The 14052-nt window shown below is 33.4% G+C and overlaps 1 protein-coding gene across 3 annotated transcripts in view; it reads left to right on the plus strand.

The window, feature by feature from the left end:
• The first annotated feature begins 4641 nt into the window (after nt 1-4641).
• Nucleotides 4642-14052, plus strand: part of LOC126739778 (putative polypeptide N-acetylgalactosaminyltransferase 9) — a 501736-nt gene continuing 492325 nt past the window's right edge. For 2 of the 3 annotated variants that reach the window (XM_050445610.1, XM_050445594.1), the window contains exon 1: nt 4642-4912. The gene's annotated coding sequence lies outside the window, so the exon portion shown is untranslated. The remainder of the gene's footprint in view (nt 4913-14052) is intronic. The other variant, XM_050445615.1, reaches the window with a different exon arrangement.

Genomic DNA, 14052 nt, shown 5'->3' on the forward strand with positions numbered 1-14052 from the left:
ACGAACTACTCTCAAAACATTAAAAGCAAACGCATATAATAACTATTTACGTAATATAGAAACGAATATTTGCAGGGATAGTTCTGAGTTTTGGAGGTACATTCAAATGAGGAAGGGCGATTCTAGAATACCGGGTATTATAAGGGATAGTGCCGATGAGTTTTCGAATCCACAATCGATAGTTGATGCTTTCGCCAATTTTTTTCAGAGTGTTTACATTGAGTCTGACGCTAACAACTTTACTTCATCTACACTAAAACATTGTCAAAGTGATGTAACTTTAAATTATTTAAATGAGTCTGATATTATTGAAGCCTCCAAAAAACTTAAAAACAAGTCAACTTGCGGTACAGACTTTATTCCGAGCTTCATAGTGAAAGACTGTATTGCGGCATTGGCGAAACCATTGACTTACATTTTTAACCTCTGCATACGCACAGGTATATTTCCTTCTTGCTGGAAGATAGCGCGAGTCATACCAATCTTTAAAAAGGGCGATAAGTCGGAGCTTCGAAATTATAGACCTATATCTATTTTATGCAATTTTTCCAAGCTCTTTGAAATTTGTATTCATAAACAACTGTACAATCAAGTTAAATCTTTCATCTCTATCGATCAGCACGGGCTTGTGGAGCAGAGATCATGTGTCACAAACCTGAGCTGTCTTTCTGAATATGTGTGTCAGGCGCTTAATGCTAGAGGTCAGGTAGATGTCCTTTACATGGACTTTCAGAAGGCGTTTGATCAGGTAGATCTCGGAATTTTATTAAAAAAACTGGATTATCTGGGCTGTTTTACAGGTCTGTTAAGTTTTCTTTCCTCGTATCTCAATGGGCGTAGGCAGTTTGTCGAGATCGACGGCTTTCGTTCTTCTCAATATATAGTGAAATCTGGAGTCCCCCAGGGAGCAAATTTGGGTCCTTTGTTGTTTATATTGTTTATTAACGATCTCGCATCAATCATCTCTTGTTATAAATTGCTTTTTGCCGACGATCTGAAAATTTACACTAAAATTAACTGTTTAGCCGACTGCCAACATCTTCAAGAAGTATTAAATAGTATTAATAGCTGGTGTCAGAATAACAGACTTTTTCTTAATGTATCAAAATGTTTTCTTGTTTCCTATTGTAGAAATAAAACTTCTATACAATATGATAACCATATACAGAATCTTCCTTTAACAAGATGCCATGAAATCAAGGATTTGGGTGTAACGTTTGATGAAAATTTTGACTTTAAAAGCCACATTCAGAATATTGTACTATCATCATCCAGGTCTTTGGGGTTTATTATTAGAAATTGTCGTAATTTTAACGATACCAGCGTGGTACTATTATTATATCAATCTTTTGTACGCTCAAGACTCGAGTATGCGTCACTTATATGGCATCCAATATATGAAACTGAAATCAAAAACGTTGAATATATACAACGCAGGTTTATAAAGTATTTGAACTATAGGGAAGATGGCGTTTATCCAGCCAGAGGCACTTGCCAAAATGTCATGCTTGGACGGTTCAATATGAAAACCTTACTCGATCGTCGTGTGACAACGGCTATAACTTTCTTATATAAGCTAGTAAACAACAAAATAGACTGCATTTCACTCCTAAATCAGATTTGGTACATTGTCCCAAGGATAAACTCCAGAAATTCTCGCACTTTTTATTGCAACAGAGCATTAAATAATATTTTCAAGAGAGCTCCGATTTTTTACATATGTAATTTGTTTAATACGCTTTGTAACTACAACATAGATCTATTTGTTGAGACGCTATCTTCTGTGCTGAGGCTACTCAATCAATAACCTAGTATTACAACCTGTAAGTACCTGTCTAATGCTGTTTGTTATTTAGAAGTGTGGCATAAAGGTATGTTGAGTTCTTTTTTTTTTTTTTCTTTTCTTTTTGTTTATTCTTTAAATTAGTTTTAACTGTTTTACTTTACTACTTTGTTTTTTTGCATTTAATTTTTATTCTGTTATTATTGTTTTATTTGTATTTTTTTTTCTGCACTTCCTGTAAGTGGGTGACCGTTGGAAATAAAGAATTTATTTATTTATTTATTTATTTATTTATTTATTTATTTATTTATTTATTAGATCAGATGAAGTTTTCACTGATATTTTAGAGGAGGCCAAAAAAAATGCCGAAGATATTGATTGCGACTCTTCGTTTCCTCCGATTAATATTGTTAGACCCCGAACAAAAAAGCGTTTATTTGACTATGAGTGTGTAGACGAGGCACCTAAAAATCCAGTTGATCAGTTTAAAATTAATTTTTATTTTGTTATATTAGATACTACATTATTAAAATTGGAAGTAAGATTCGAGCAAATGAAGCAACATGATACGTTGTTTAATTTTCTTAACAACCTACAGAGCTTTCTCCAAACAGAAAAATCAATTAGGTTTGCAAAATGTGAAGCTCTTGAGAAAATTTTATATGATCCATCAAAAAATGAAAAAGATATTTTAGCTCAAGATTTATCTGATGAAATTGATAATGTTGCACCCTATATTTCCCCTGAAATGAATGCCTTAAATGTTCTTACCTACCTATTTGTAAATAACCTCATCTATGTTTTTCCCAATTTAGTAATTTCCATTACAATTTTCTTAACATTACCTGTCACAGTAGCTAATAGAGAAAGAAGCTTTTCTAAACTCAAAATAATAAAAAATTATTTACGATCCACAATGGGTCAAGAGAGGCTTTCTGACTTATTAATAATTAGTTTTGAAAAAGAAATTGCAGAAAATATATATGTGTCTAACATTGTTAAAACATTTGCATTAAAAAAAGCGAGAAAAGCAAACTTTGTATAATTATTGGATATGTTAGCTACCTGCCCCTTTATGTATACATATACATATTATAAAGTGCATGTTGCGTATGTAAATAATATGTATGTATGTATTTAATTACAACTTATTAATTAAATACATTACATTACAAATAAATTGTAAATAAAATAATGATTTAATATAAAATAAAGTGTTTATGTTTCTAAAATGTTGTTTTTTTTAACGTTATTTACAAATGTTTATCAAAGGCCGGATTCGGTGGGGTAAAGGAGGGGCGGCAACATTTTTTCACACCCGGGCGGCAGATACCCTAGGAACGGCCCAGAGTTCATCCCACAGTAATTCGATAGGATTGAGGTCCGGTGATTGTGGGGGCTATACCATAACTTTCAGAAGATGTTGCCTTTGTAATTGACCTAAATATTGCGTGCACAATTTCGACGTGTGCTTGGGATCATTGTCATGTTGAAAGATGAAGTTTTCCCAAATTATTCGATTACCAGAAGGAAGTACATTGTCACTTAAAATTGTTTTGTAACCCTCTTTTCGAAGAATTCCCTTTATTCTAATTAGATCGCCCACTGCAGATCCTCCAAAACAACCCCACACCATCACCGAACCACCACCCTGTTTAACTAAGGCCACCGTACAGTGCTCAGCGACCCTTTCATTGGCATAACAGCGAACAAAAACTCGCCTCTTCGTTCAAAAAACCTCGAATTTCGATTCGTCACTCCAGAGAATTTTCTTCCAGTCATCAATGGTCCATTTTTTGTCTGATTGGGCCCACTCAAGTCTTTTCTTCTTATTAACATCCTTCAGTAGCGGTTTTGATACAGCTAAACGTCCTTTAACACCAGCATTATAAAGTCGCCGTTTTTTTTACACTCCTTGTTGATTTTTGCTGTGATTTCAGGGGCGGTAAGGCGTCTATTGCGTTTGCTTGTAATTATAATATTTAAATCCTCATTTTAACTTGTTGCCTTTGGCCTTCCCGATTGAGGTTTGTTGCTAATAGTTTGCTAATTCTCTGGTGAATTTCCTAACATTATAATTTTGACGGATAGTCTTTCCAGCCTTATGAAGTCCAATGATGATACCTTTTGTTTCTACCAATGACTATTTTGTTTTAGCCATTTTAAAGCATGTTGAAAAACGAGCAAAGAAACGGTGACAATCGTCAATAAGCAAGCGAAATTATTTACCAATGTTACACAAAATCAATTCTTGAAGACTAAACCCCTTTAAATGTTTCAAATTTTATCTGAAAAGAGCTGTAAACAGATTAGTTTTTTAGAAGAAGTGCATATTTTCATAACATTGTTTGTTATTTGCAAGACTATTTTTAATTTACAAAAGAGATACAATCTAAATATAGGTACGAGTATAAAGATAAGATTTTTGTATCTAATTTAAAATATTAAAAAGTGTGCATGGTGGGCAAATACTTTTGAGCGGTAGTGTACACTAATAAACTTTAAAAAGTAATATAACATGGAAAACTCCATTACCTAAACCATTATACATAAATTTCCATAGATTCTGATAATTCACCCTGATGCATTAAAAAAAAAATTAAAAAAACTCTGGATATCATATCAACCACGCGCCAAACATACATACATACATACACAGTTGAAAAGGGGGAACCCTAATGCGATCAAGATCGATTTTAGCGTGGAGAGTTGCGTGAAAAACTGGATTTTCTTGTCGGTTAACGTACAGCGTACTACGGGAAACTCTCGGTGAAAAATCCGGACGGCAATGCGAAAACTGCGAGGAGCTCACGCTCTCGGAACTCGTCTTCTTCGCGTTCTCGTCGTCGGCAGTTCGACGTAGAGCGTGTATGCGAGTACAGTTATTCCGTCGCGTTTTCGATTCCCGATGCGGGAATAACTCGCAGATCGTCGAACTTTTACATTATTTTATTATTATTTTGTCGTTTCTTGATTGGGTCGCGGGGGCTACGGTCGCGGACTTTTTTTCCTTTACTACTTCCGGTTCGTTCGTTTGTGATTCTTTTTGGGTGTTTTTGTGGTCATTTTTATTATTTTTAGTTGGGAGGCTTTTTTTAATCGGATAAGTAGCGAGTTCTTTTGATTAATGTAAGTAGCACTTTTTAATACGTGATTTGCCTTTTTTGTCATAAATCCACGTGGTGTCTAAAATTTACTTAGTTTATTGTACCCTATAAGTCCCTATCATGCTCAATCACTGGTGTTAGTTGGCTGTTTTTGATTTTATTTGTTTATACAAAGTAGTTTACGACCCACTGTACGGGGCTTTCCCCACATATTCTCATCATTTTCTTCTTTGCCACATCAAACATATCAAATAACTTAACGCACTGGGCGTTAAAAAAAACGTCAAATTTTTTTTTGACAAATTATAAATTAAATTTTAAATAAACGTCAAATTAACCCTTACAAACCATTTAAGCAAAATTTTAGAAAGAAAAGTAAATTTTAGATTGATGTGGTACTTAGAAAAAAACAATCTCATTGATCCAAATCAATTTGGTTTTCCCAAGGGGAAATCTACAATTGACCATATAATGAGATTTACTCTAGATTTATATGAAAAATTTGCTAAGAAAAATCACCTAACTCGTGCATTTGACACCACGTGGAAATACAATATTATTAAAACTTTATTTTTTTGGGGAATAAGAGGTCATCTACCAAACTTCATAAAACATTTCTCACAAACAGAACATTCTGCGTAAAAATAGGTAATACCCTCTCTTAGAAATTTATACTAGAAAATGGTATTCCTCAAGGATCTGTACTCAGCCCAACCTCATTTATAATAGCTTTAAATAGTATAAGATCGCGGCTATTCCTCTATATATAAAATGCAGAATATTCGCTGATGACATAGTAATATATCACTCATCTCAGATAGCCAAATATGTGGTACAAACAATGTTCTTTTACAATGTAGGACTAAGCAGGTATTTCCAAATCATATAAAAAATAATATGCATTGTCTGAACAGTTTAAAGATAGATAAACACCCGTATATAAATCATGTTGACAATGTTTTATTGAATTTTAAAAAAAGGGTTCTAAATTTGGAAATTAAGATTAGGGTTTGGAAATTGACTCAAGTTAGAAAACGAACTTACCATTGTTAAAACCAAAGCATATAGCTTGTTACCTACACATATATACAATAGTTTTAATGAAACATGTACTAACAAATATAAACAAATATTTAAAACTATCAAACAAAATAATATCAAAAAAATTACTGCACTTAGTAGTAGCCAATTTTTGTTTGAACTAGGTACATATGATAATTTTCTTTACAATTATACGAATATTGACTTACCGAATGAAGTTAAAAAAATCCTAGGTGCTGGCCCTAAATTTTCTTTGCCTGTAAATCGGGATAAGGTCCCAATACCCACTATAATAAAGGATTTAGAATTTTGTGTTCAATCAATAAATTTAAATGAAGAAGAACAAGAAAATTTAAGGTCCAAATGTATCCATAGTCTAACCAATTTTATAACATCTACAAATGGTTCTTGTTTTAATCAACAACCATACTTGCATAAAATTAAAAAAGATTTTGCATTATGTAAGAATTTTTTAAGACAACATCCTGAAATAGTTGTTATGCGCTCTGACAAGGGTGGCTCTACTGTCGTCATGTATAAGAATGAATATTTAGCTGGTGTGCGTAATTTATTGAGTGATGACAATACTTATTAAACCTTAAAATCTGATCCTACTATGAGGTTTCAAAATCAAGCAAAAAAAATCGCTAAAGAATTATTAGATAACAATTACATTAATGAGTCATTCTTCAGAAAGTTACGCACAAATAATAGTGTGTTTCCTAAACTTTATTGTTTGCGGAAAACACACAAACCAAACCTGAGCTTAAGACCAGTGGTCAGTTGTATTGATTCTCCATCATATAATTTAGCTGTCTTTGTTCATGGTATTCTAAACCAAGTTACATCAACTTTTTGTTTTAACATAAAAAATTCTCTTGATTTTGTAAAATTCTCACAAAGTGTGTCAATACCATAAAATTATATTTTAGTGTCCTTGGATGTTACGTTATTGTTCACAAATATTCCTAAATCGTTAGTTTTAAATATTATAAAAAATAAATGGGGCACTATATCCGCTTACACAGATATACCTAAAAGTCTTTTGCTGAGAAATATTCATTTATTCGATAGCAGTTACTTTTCTTTCGGTGGTCAGTTCTACCAACAACTGGATGGTTCAGCTATGGGCAACCCTGCCAGCCCAGTTTGGCTAATTTTTGACAAAAAGATATCCATATGTAAAATCATTTTCAGAACAAATCCAACGACATATCCGTGAAAAAAATTACAATTTTAAACTGGCTTTTTACAACATAAACTCAAGCAGTGTATTGTTTTCCCAATTAAAAGATCATACTCCCCTTGAGTTGAGCTCAGGTTTGGTATACCGTATACCTTGTCGTAATTGTGAACAGTGTTATATACTGTGTATCACTAGGCAGCATTTAAAGAATAGACTATATCAGCATCAATGTGATTGTAGAGTCATAAATATGAACAAAAAAGATAAGACCGCTTTAGCACAGCATCACTTTTCCACAGGGCATAACTTCAATTTTGATGATGTTAGCATAGTTGATAGAGAGAGGCACTATCTTAAACGCAATATCAGTGAAATGATACACATCCAACTGCATAATTCTGTTAATCACCGAACCGATACTCAGGGCCTAAGTACACAATATAATCACATTTTAAAGCTGTATAAATCCAAACTGTAAAGTACTTAACTTTTCAACGAGCCCAGGTAATATTAAACCTATTTTACAGACATAAAAAGAATGTGCATCATTCCTGCTTTATAACAATAAATTCTGCGTACAGTTACTACTAAACACTGACTTAGAAGGTGCTATTTTTTACTATAGTTATTATACGTACTACTTATTCATTGTGAATCAATCTGTGATATAAGCCAATTTTATTTTATGTATACTGTGGGTTTTTTTGGTTTTACTTAATGGTTGTGCTGCATATTTTAATGTATAACAATCGTATCTGTGGTGTATGTATGATGGAGATGTTATTAGGTTTTAATTGTTACGTAAACCTCTAATGTAAATTTGGTAAGTCATCTTAATTTTAACTTTTATGCTTTGTTCTCCGTTTTATTTGTGTTTTTGTTTGGTGGTTTCTTAACTATTATATTAATAACTATTGCTTTCACCATTTTGTAGCAATTGTATCTTTTTCAGCTTTGAAAAAGACGTAAATAAACGTCGAAACGTCGGCTAATTTCAAATCTTGAGGTTTGATTTCTGTCCTTAACCCGCTATACTTCACTTCTATAGCCAAATATGTTAACGAAAACTGTAAAAAAGCATCAATAACATTACATCTTGGGCACATAAAAATGGATTCACTTTCTCACCAAATAAATCTAATACAATGCATTTCTGTAAAAAAAACTTCCCTAAGACAAACATTATTGAAATACAAAATTCCGAAATTCCTAATATAATATCAAACAAATTCCTAGGATTAATTTAGGATTATTTTAATTGATTTAATTAATTTAGAATTAATTAATTTTAATTAATTAATTCACAATAATTAATAATTAATAACACTTAAAAATCAAGTGCACTGCTGATATAAACCTACTAAAGATTTTAGCAAACTCAAAATGGGGGAGTGATTACAAGACCCTCCTAAAAATATACATTACCATTATTAGACCAAAAATAGACTATGGAAGTATAGTTTATACATCTGCAAGAAAATCATATGTAAATACAATAAATCCAATACAAAATCTATGTCTTAGAGTGAGTACTAGAACCTTCCAAACTAGTCCAATTACCAGCTTAAATTATATAACAGGAATCACCCCTCTCGACATGACACGCACACAACTATTCCTAAAATATTCAACTAAACTATGGTGTCAACCAAATCATCCATTATATAAAAAAAATTCAAACACAAATACCAGAAGGTTTATACACTCGAAGCAATCAAAATATTCCACCTAACATAATACTAACGAAATTACTCAAAATGTATAATATAAAACTCCCTGAAATAGGCCATCATACCAATTATAAGTTTCCACCCTGGATATACCTTAATATAGATATAAACCCAAATCTAACTAAATTCAATAAAGAATCCACACATCATGTAATTATAAGAATTGAATTTTACACCATTATTAAGAATAATTACTCCGGCCATATTATAATTTTCACAGACGGATCAAAGTCAAACTCACATACCAGCTCAGCTTTTTTCTCAAAACATTTTTCATAAAGTTGTGAAATAAATTTAAATAGCAGTACACTTACAGCAGAATTACATGCTATTAAAAAAGCAATTACTTTCATAAAAACATCATCTTTCAATAAATTCTTAATTGCTACAGACTCTCTCAGCTCATTACATACTCTTAAAAGGTATAGTTGTGAACACTCAGCATTCATAAATATTCAAAACGACATAATCAAATGCAATAGAAATAGTAAAAATATTATTTTTTTCTGGATTCCCAGGCACATAGGTATAGACGGGACTGAAACAGCTGATAGCATGGCAAAAAATCCAACTGGTATTTGCTCTAGAAGTCTAGACTATCAAATACCTTTTACTACAGAGATATATTCCTGCAAATAAATACCAAAATACAAAATTTAACTCAACTCAAACTAGATTTAGATGAAACGAAAACCACCATCTTATGAATATATTTTAAAGGGGGAAAATCAACCAATATGCCCCTTTTGCAATAACTACAGGGTGCGGCATAATTGTCTCCCTGTTTTTAAGGCCTAATAAAAGAAATGTTATTTGAAATACAAAGATTTTATTTTTTTGTTTTAAAAGTACAACTCAAACATTTTTGTCCTATGTGGTTTTGCAGATAATATCTGGCAAGTGCCGTCCACCATTATCGAAGCACTGGTGCAAGCGACTTCTGAAGTTTCGCATAACTCTTGCAAGCATTTCTTGGGGTATTCTGCGAATTTCCAGGCGGATTGCATCCATTCTCTTGGACGATGTTTGAAGACTTCAGCTTTTAGGTAACCCCCCAGAAAGAAGTCGCAGGGCGTTAGGTTGAGCGAGCGTGCAGGCCAAGAAATATCGCCTCTCAGGGAGAGCAAACGTCCGGGGAACATTTCTCTCAATACTTGCATTGAAGCTCGAGATGTGTGAGCTGTTGCCCCATCTTGCTTAAACCAGGCATTTTGCACATTGAGTCCTGCAAAGGCTGGGGCGAAAAAATTGTGAATCATCGCTATATAGCGTTCCGAATTAACAGTAACAGCGTGATTTTCTTCTTCAAAGAAGTAAGGACCGATTATCTCCATTTCAGACACGGCGCACCAAACTGTCACTTTCTCACTATGTAGAGGCTTCTCGTGTATCTCTCTCGGATTATCAGCGGCCCAATACCGAAAGTTTTGCTTGTTTACTCAGCCAGACAAGTAAAAATATGCCTCGCCACTAAGAAAAACTGCACCCTGAGTAAATTTTAAAGCATAATTTCACATGCAGCACGTCGATTGTTCCAATCACGTTCTGATAATTCCTGTGCCAGAACCATCTTGTATGGATGAAAACGAAGATCCTTGTGAAGAATTCTTCGCACAGTGCGGTCAGATAAACGAAGGGCAGCTGCGTGTCTCCGTGCAGAACATCTAGGTGAGTAAAAATGAGCGTCTCACAGTCTCGATATTTTCGGGTGTCCGAGCTGTCCGTGGCCGTCCACCTCCTTTTTTGATAACAGATCCAGTTTCTCTGAAGTTCTTGACCGACAACACAATTGATTTTCGATCCGGGACTCCTTCATTTCGCGGAATGTGGAACCTTATCTGGAACGCTCGTTGCGCAGCAATAACTGACTGATTTTCGCGGAGGTACACTTCCACGGCGAATGCGCGCTGTGCGTTGGTCCACATAATGCTTCAGACTAAAACATGTTTAAACAACACTGTTTCCCATACGGCTCTTAGTGGCGGTACCCCCACTATTCTGCGACGCCGCACCGCATTACGAGAGAAGGTTAAAAATAGAGAGACAGTTATGCCGCACCCTGTATAATCTCGTCATAAAAGATATTTTGCACATTGCAATAGACTATATATATTTAAGATAAAACACAATTTACCAATGATCACTAACCTAAAACATATACTTGAACCAAACAAAGAAAATATAAAGAATATAATAGAATTCTTAAAGGAAGTAAATTTTTATAATAAAATATGAAAATTAAAAAAAAAGTACAGGGCGCTAAATGGCCTCAGATGCTGATGCGCCTTTACAAAACTTAAATTATTTCTCTCTCTCTTTGCCATATCAAACATATTAAATGACTACGCACTAAGCGTAAAAAAAGTGAAAAGTTTTTTTCACAATCTCTATTAAGCCCTGGGAAGCGTGTAGAGGGAGTACTTTCCGCATGTTAGTACTCAGTGGCGGCTCGTGTTTTACAAATTTGGGTGTTGCAACTGTAGGAGCCAGTGATCATAAATGAAGGAGTGAAAAGCTACAAAATGTTTCGGTGCCATACCCATTTTTTAAAACCAAAACAAAATTAACCGAACCCAAAATATTAAACTGGTGCAATATTTATAAATACAACAATTAAATAAAAAAACAAAGATAAAACTTAAATGGCATAATACCCTTAAAATAGACAAAAAGCGCATATCTTATCTATAAATTATTAAAAGAGAAAATCCATCTGACGTTCTTTAGCCTCAGCAAATTTATCAATATCTTTTTGATTAAAATCAGAACTGCTTTCGATAAGATCCCTGTTTTGGAAAGTATTGCCAAAACCCAAAAATCTTTCTTGGCTCATGGTATTCCGTAAAAAATATTTTTATTCTCTTGAAGGTAGAAATGCATCGTTTTGCTTCAGCTGAAACCATCGGAATGGTAAATAAAATTTTTATATATTTTATTATGATTTTACTATAACCTCAATATTTTGAGAAATATTATAGTCAAAAAGCACGTCTCAAGATTTATCTAAATTCTTGTGTTTCATAAATAAATTTTAGTTCAGGAAAACTTATATTACATTGGTTATACTGTTCTGAAAAAATACTAATGGCGACTAAGTGTTCAGTAAAACCAAATCACTCCTTTCCTTGAAAAAGATAAAGTCGCATACTTGCTTCACGACAAATTTCTGTAGAGTCATCCAGCCTAAGTCGTTGGACTTAAATGGGTCTGATGGAGATGGCTCAATAGCATCCGGGACGATATTATTTCTAATTTCTATTGTTGAAATGTAGTACCATAACCCAATTGATTCAATGTCATATCTTTCTAATTCCAATGTAAACTTGCATAGTTTCAGCAGAGCAATTAGCAGTACAATTAAAGACATTAAAATTAAATCCTTATCTGAAACTGATGGACTAACATTAAAAATCTTTGCAAACCTACCGGAATACACTTTAAATTATCTTACTTACCTTCTAGCCTGTCATTCCAAAATGGAGTTTTTCCGAACTGTCTTAATACTGCGATAATTATTCTCTTGCATAAAGGAGTAGATAAAAAGGAAGCTTCGAACTATCGCTCAATTGCACTTCTCCCCACGCTGTCGAAAATCATTGAGCGATTAGTTAAAATAAAGGCTTCTATCGTTTCTGTCCAAATATAAAATTCTCACTCGACATCAATTTGGATTTTTGAAATACAAAATATGCACAAATGATTCTATGCTTTTTGTTTTCTCTTTTTAATAATGTTTACAACATTCTAATTAAAAGCTTTGTTCGCGGTGACAATCCTGGACAAGTTCAGAATTACTTACCCATGCGCATTGCTAAAAAGAGCGTTCACAGTGACCAGTCCTAAACTTTTAGTTCGAAATCTTGCCGTGCGCGTATGTTTTGTTACTTGTTCAGGATCGATCTGTAACTAGTTCAATCGATCCTTGGACTCTCATTAGAATTTTGAGTTCTGTACTTGCGAAGTAGATTTTTAATGACATATTTAATGTATGCCGACTATTTATTATTTTTGTGTTTTCTGATAAATGGTGCTTATTTCATTTAATAGTTTCATTAATAGTTTCTGTTACAAATAATAATTGCTCGCTTTACTGTTTTTATTAGTTTTATTAATAGTTTGTTGCTTAAGTAGCAATATCTGTATTAATTAAATCGATTTTGTTCTAGATTAGTTGTCCATGATAAAATTACCAAGTCTGATCATTTATGTTCCAGTAATGAGGTCTTGGAAAACCTCTTAGAAGTTAGCGAAGTTCCCAAAAATGTTGGCTATTTGAAAAACATTGTCCCACAATTTAATGGATAACCTGTATTTTCAACATTTTCGAATGGGCTCAGCACTGACTGATGAACTGGCTGCATCTCCATATTATACAGAACAGAAAGGAGACTCAGAAAAAATAAATCCATTAAAATATATTACAGTATTTCTGAGCCATTGATCAAGTCTTCTTGCAAGCCAATTGAATTTGGAATCAGGGATCTGTTTTAGGCCCTATTTTATTTTTGCAGTTTATTAGCGATATTGCTAACCTGAAAATTAGCGGGAAAATTTGGCTCTTCGCGGACGATACCAGTTTCACTTGGAGCAATCCGGACAACACAACACTCCATAGTATCGTTTCTATTAACTTATTGACTATAAACTGTTGGTGCGATTTAAATCAAGGCTTAACATTTCTAAAACTAAGGCTTTATCATATAAAATTACGTTGCAATCTTTTATACTAAATAACACCACTATTAACGTCGTTGATTCAGTAAAATTCTTGGGACTTATTGTGGATAAGATAACTTTTTGAATCGCATCTCTGTTATGGCCTTCCATTCTAGGGTACGTGTTGCGTTACTAAATTTGAGCGTATTTTCAAGCTTCAAAAAAGAGCTGTTCGTTACCCACTTACGGCTAAACAGTAGAACGCACTGTCAGGATTTCTTTAAGAGAACTAAAATTTTAACACTTCCTTATTCATATTTAAATCTATTTGTTTAATCCGTAAACACGTTAGAGCTACTTCAAAAAGGCCACTTCACAGTTACTCAGGAACGCAGAACATGATGATCTTTATCTTCCAACCACTCGCTCCGAGCTAGTCAAAATTTAATTCTGTATAATGCAAAAAAAAATGCACATCATTTGCTATTAGAAATAAAGCCCATACCTTCCTTTCCCTCATTTCGAAAAGCATTAAAATCGTACTTACTG

This window comes from Anthonomus grandis, chromosome 1 (genome assembly GCF_022605725.1).
Source record: "Anthonomus grandis grandis chromosome 1, icAntGran1.3, whole genome shotgun sequence".
In the NCBI taxonomy this organism is placed as follows: Eukaryota; Metazoa; Arthropoda; class Insecta; order Coleoptera; family Curculionidae; genus Anthonomus; species Anthonomus grandis.